A 6,000-nucleotide genomic window follows, 5' to 3' on the forward strand; every position below is an offset into this window, starting at 1 on the left:
ATAAGCCTGCGTGGTAGGTGCTATTATTATACCCATTTTACAGATACGAACACTCAGGCTTGTAAGGGTTTGAGGCAAACTTGAATTCAAGACTTCCTGACTTCAGGTTCAGCAATCTGTCCACTGCGCCACCTAGCTGCAGTAATTATTATTATAGTTTTCATATTCATTGAGCATTAAAAATAAGCTTGATACTTTGGTGGGCACTTTAGTGCCTTTGGGGAATTCACCTGCCGTGTAAAGTGCTTTGCAAATCTTAAATCGCTATAAAACTATTAGTTATTATTGGTAGTACTAGTAGTAGCAGCAGCAATATCAGTAATGTGACATAAGAGAAAAACTTAGAACTGAAGGCAGTGCCATAGGAACTTGTACACACTATTTCACTTTTAGGGCTTTAATTTCTCCATCTTTGAAAAGAGACTTGGTTAGGTGAACTCTAAATTCATAAAATACTATACTAAGTCTTATGTAGAGAAGGAGTTCAAATCACACTCCCAATATTTTTATTTTTATCCAGGTGTTATCAAGTTTAAGGGGCAATCAAGCCAGCACACACTAAGCTTTCTCTGGGAACTATGAAATCATTCCCTGCTTAGAATTCCCTCCATGGAGGCATGTCAGCACTTCATTTGTAATTTAGAGACAGCACAGTGCCTGGCACATAGCAGGTGCTTAATAAATGGTTTTGAGTGATTTGTAAGAGGTTAAATACCAATGGTCACGCAGGTGGTAAATACAAAAGACAGGTCATGGGCTTCTCCTCTATATACTATACTACTGAACCTTCCCCAGGCTGTAGTACTTGGTTTATACTGCATGAAGTATAGAGCTATCATCTTGATTTCCATTGTCCATATTCCCAAGAAACTAAGCATCACATAAGTTAATGCTAGAAGGGACTTTAGAGGTTGTCTAGTCCAACTTCCTTTTAAAAAAAATGAGGGGCAGCTAGGTGGCATAGTGGATAGAGCACTGGCCCTGAAGTCAGGAGGACCTGAGTTCAAATCCAGTCTCAAACCAAACACTTGACACTTAATAGCTGTGTGACCCTGGGCAAGTCACTTAACCCCAATTGCCTAAAAGCAAAAAAAAAAAATGGCTGAGGAAACTGAGGCCAGGAGAAGTAAAGTGAGTAACAGAGCTGGAATTTGAACCCACTTCCTCTTACTCATAAGCCATTACTCTTTCTGCTGCATCAAATTATTTGCTGTGTAGTCCTGGTGAGGAAATGCCTTCTACCTAGATATATTATCAATTGTTCTGCAAGTTAAGACTTTGAGAGCCATTTACTGCTTAACAATTGTCATCTGTGAGTTCTCTCAACTTCCTCCACTCTATCTCAATATTTCTCTCAATCCACCCTTTCTTTTCTCTTGCTTCTCCTATCTCAGAGGGAAAAGTTTCCTTTTTTGTGTGTGTGCCAAGATTAACTTCTTTGTCTACACACTTGACCACATCCCCTACCACTTCTTCCATAATCTTGCTGCGTAAGTTGTCTCATTTTCTTTTTCTTGAATCTTCCATTTCTATCTCACCACTGGTTCCTTTCTTTTTTGTTTTTATACAAACATGCCAAAGATGGATAGCTAACCATTGGGTAACAGTTGAGATCAAAAAGACACTAACAGTTTAGAACAGTTGAGCTGAATCTAATTAAATGAAATTTAATAGGAATAAAGGTGAAGGCTCACACACAGGTTAAAAAATTAATTTCACAAGTACAAGATGGTATAAACATGGCTAAACAATAGTTTATCTGAAAAAGATCCACGTATTTTGGTGGACTGCAAACTCATTGAGGAAAGGGTGTGATATGTAAGCCAAAATGGGCAGATAGGTAGCATAGTGCTAAGAGTGCCAGGCCTGGAATTTGGAAGGCTACTTTGCCTGAATTCAAATCTGCTCTGAGATTTCCTAGCTGTGTGACACTGGATAAGTCAGTTAACACTGTTTGCCTCAGTTTCCACATCTGTTAAATGAGCTGGAGAAGGAAATGGCAAACCACTGCAGTATCTTTGCCAAGAAAACCCCAAATGGGATATTAAAGAGTCAAACATAACTAAAAACCAACTGAAAGTCTAAGATGGCAGCCCCCCTAATGTAATCTTAAACTTATTAAGAGGCAGATAGTACACAGGAATAAAAGAGCACAGCTCCATTGTACTTCACTCTAGTCAAAAAACATCTAGTTATCATCTTCTGGGGACTGCCTACGTCTGGGGGTCAAATTTTAGGAAGGACATTGAGAAGTTGAAAAGTGTACTGAAGAGGGCAACCAGGGTGGTGTCCTCATACTATATGAGGACCAGTTGAAGGAAATGTAGATGATTATGGAGAAATGGGGAAAAGAGAAGCCTGAAGCTCTCTTTGAGTATGTGAGGGCTGTCATGTAAAAGAGATGAGACTTGTTTTGCTTGGCCTTGGGGGGGGGGTGGAAGAAATACAAAGAATATATGGAAGCTAGAAAGAAGAAAATTTAGACTTTATGTAAGGAAAAACTCCCCAAGAATTAGAGTTATCCATCAGTGTAATGGGCTATCTTGGGTCCCCCTCACTGGAGACCATCAGTCTGGATTACCACTTGTTGGGTAGGTTATCAAAAGGAATTTTTCTTCTGGTATGGAGTTCATAGCCTCTGGCTTTCCACCTCTGAGATTCTGTGATTCTATGAAATCTCCATCTTAAAAAAGCATGTTTCCAATGGCTATGCTATGCTTTTAAGCTGCCATTCCATCTCTCACCTTCACTTTTTGTCAAACTTCTCAGAGTAGTCTGCATTTGGTGTTTTTATTTTCTCAACTCCTGCATGCTTATTCCTTTCTTTTTGGTCAGCATTTATGAGTTAATTAGGAACAATGGAAAAGGAAACTCCTACCAATGCAGATCCACAATTGTTCTGCAACTTACAGTCTTCAAAAGTTGCTTAGTCCTTAGCAATCTTCATTCTAATCTCATCACCCTAATGAAGATTTTCTTTCAAAGGTCACCTCCTCATCAGCAAATGCAATAACTGTTTCTCAGTCTTCATCTTTCTTGACACTGAGGTTCAGCTGCTAGCCACATACCCAAGGAGGTCAATGACAAAAAGAAATGCCCTATATAGATCAAAATATTTATAGCAGCACCTTTTGTAGTAGCAAAGAATGGAAACAAAACCAAAGTTCATTGACTAGGCTAAAAAAGTGGCTAAAAAAGTTATGGAAATGCACATAATGGAATATTACTGTGCTGTAAAAATGATGAATATGAGGAATCCAGAACTGAAGTAAGCAGAACCAGGAAGACAATATACACAATGACTATAACAATGTAATGGAAAGAACAACAACAACAACACAATTGAAACCAAATAGTACCAAAATAACAATGACCCAAAGCTTGGCCCCAGAGAAGAGATATGCAATGACGCTTCTGTCTCCTTCTTTGCAGATGATGGGAGGCTATAGGTACGGAGCAAAGCATAAGTCATTTTTTCCCAAATATTTTGATTAGTTTTGCTTAATGTATTTTTCTTTTTCTCCTTTTAAAATTATCTTTTAATATATGCTTATATTCTTTTATTATAAGGCTCTGGAGGGGAAGAAAGAACAGAATGGGAATTGCAGGGGATTGTAGGCAAAATACATACATTTTCAAAAGCATCACTAGACTCTGAGCTTCTTGAGGACAGAAACTGTTTTTGCTTTTCCTTGTGTCACCAATGATTAGCACAGTGCTTAGCACATGGTAGGTGCTTTATATAAACACTGGTTGACTTGATAAATAGAAAAGTCTCTGTATTGTGGAAGGATTTAGATTAGACTGTCTTCAGTAAAAATGACAATGGTTTCCTTTCTAGGCTCTGGTGCTTCTTTTGTCTAGTTGGGAATCTCTTTGTTCTTGTCCTACACTTTCTGATGCCCAGAGTTCATCTGTTAATACTGCTCATGTGCATAGCCCAGCCAAGTCACCATCTCTAGTTGATGCTGCCTGATCTTTGGAAACCTGAGGCACTGGCCTGACAGTTATTGTCTGCAGTAACTACCACTGATGACCACTCTTTCAGGTAACTCTTCTTCAGCTATGAGAGTCAACTGGCTTCTTCCTCCCAGCAACCTTGCTCCTATCCAATTAATGCCTACCCCTAGGCCCAGGGACTCATGGGAAATGGAGTCCTTACTTTCTTCTAAGCAGCACCTACCCTCCGGGTGCATGGCCTCACCACAAACAGAGTTCTTGTTATTAGCGATTCCTGCTACATTCTCCTCCATTCCAGTTAAAAAACAAAACAAAAAAAAAACCAAAAATACAAACAAAAATACCATCACATATACCAGGTGCATGTTTACAGTCTCTAGGTACACGTTATACCACACTGTCAAATTCCACAAAACACAGTTACGTACAAAGTATGCACATCACATAATATGGTGGTAAACAGTAGACCAAATACTTCAGTAGATGTATAACAGCATATGTAGATATATACTAAACAATACCTCATCTTAGTGTTCTATGCAAAGTATACCTTTCTTTGTAATACCATACTATTCGAAGTATACTTTATTCTATTGTCCAGGTGCTATCTTGCCCCAAAGGGAGTGCATGGTCTTGTGCCAATAGACATTGCCTGGCTACATTAGTGGTATTGTTACCTAATATTTAAATAGCATTAAATGTCAGCCTTGCCACTGACCAGAGTCTTCTGCACCATTTAGCTCCTTACTCTCTGAGTGAAACAGTACCCTCAGGTCTACTGACCTATAATGCCAAATTTGGGCCCTTGGATGACCAAGGCTGACTGTTGTCATCTCCAACTCTTATGGGGTCAGTTTTGTAGAAAGTCTCTATTCTCTTGGGACTTATAGACATGAAGTATCAGTAGGACCTCTTCCCCTTCAGCTGTGCTGTGTAGAGGTCCCTCTCTGCCAGAAAAATCTTGGCATCTTAATTACTAAAAGGCTACCAAAATACAGTTTTCTTTTCATTAATTTTCTCTAATCTAATCCTTCCCACATAAGAGTATCTTTTCCTCTCTAAGATTACAGACTTCATTATTCATTTTTTGTAACACATTGTCTTGTACATATTAGGTTCTCAATAAATACATTAAATTTAATATTAAAATGTTAAAAAAAATTTAGGTTGCAGGGACTTGGGCAGGACTGTCATAATACTTTAAAAAACTGTATAAGGGAGAATTTGATTTTTTGGAAATAGAGAGAAAGGCTGAGGTGCCAAGAGAAAAAGTATCTACATTCCTGGATGAATTCCTGACCAAAATCTCTCTAGTCATTTCCTTTTGCTGAGGAATATGATTGCTGAGTAGTATGATTGGCTTCTGGTTAAAGTAAATGGACTAGACATGGAACTTCAATCTTTTCTACCACTGGTTTCCTGTGTTTTAGAACTTCTATTCTACTGGCTTAAAATTCTTAAACTAAAAACAATCATTTCTGCCACTTACCTTTCTACAGAGGTGGTGTTTTAGTGAATCAGTTGATTGTCAAGTTTTCTGAATTCTTGGATGAGAAGAAATATAAGCTCCAATGCCTTAATGTGTGCAATGCTACCCTCAAGATCCGGATCCCTTTAACTCCCCATAGAACAAAGCAAGGTTTCTGGTCTTAGAACAGAAAGTCTAGGAAATACACTCTTTGTGGCTGATCTGAGAAATTATGATCAGTGACTCTTTGGTAAACTTCCCCAGCCCAGCTTAGGGTGGGGAGATAAGAAGGTTCTCTGCTGGGAAGTCCAAAGGTTATCCTCTTTAGCAAGCACATTATCAATGAGTCATTTCCTCTGATTCTTAAATATTCTCCTAAAACATTCCTGTTTACTTTAGCTTCTATGGACTTTCTTTAGTTTTCTAAAATATGCCTTCATTCTCCTTTCAGCCCAGTTCCTGATTTTCTGGATTTTAAAACCATGCTTTCCCTCTTGCCCCACCTCCAACTCCAATTTTCAACTCCCTTTTATGTGTAGGCTTCTCAAATTAGAATTAAATTCTGTGAGGGT

General features: G+C 38.5%; 1 protein-coding gene across 2 annotated transcripts in view; it reads right to left on the reverse strand.

Moving 5' to 3' along the window:
* The window catches only part of INPP1 (inositol polyphosphate-1-phosphatase), a 56,100-nt gene extending 50,383 nt beyond the window's left edge, over positions 1-5,717 (reverse strand). For both annotated transcript variants that reach the window (XM_020993608.2, XM_020993605.2), the window contains exon 1: positions 5,450-5,717. The gene's annotated coding sequence lies outside the window, so the exon portion shown is untranslated. The remainder of the gene's footprint in view (positions 1-5,449) is intronic.
* Positions 5,718-6,000: the final 283 nt, after the last annotated feature.

This window comes from Phascolarctos cinereus, unplaced genomic scaffold (genome assembly GCF_003287225.1).
Source record: "Phascolarctos cinereus isolate Bilbo 61053 unplaced genomic scaffold, phaCin_HiC Scaffold_726;HRSCAF=1367, whole genome shotgun sequence".
In the NCBI taxonomy this organism is placed as follows: domain Eukaryota; kingdom Metazoa; phylum Chordata; class Mammalia; order Diprotodontia; family Phascolarctidae; genus Phascolarctos; species Phascolarctos cinereus.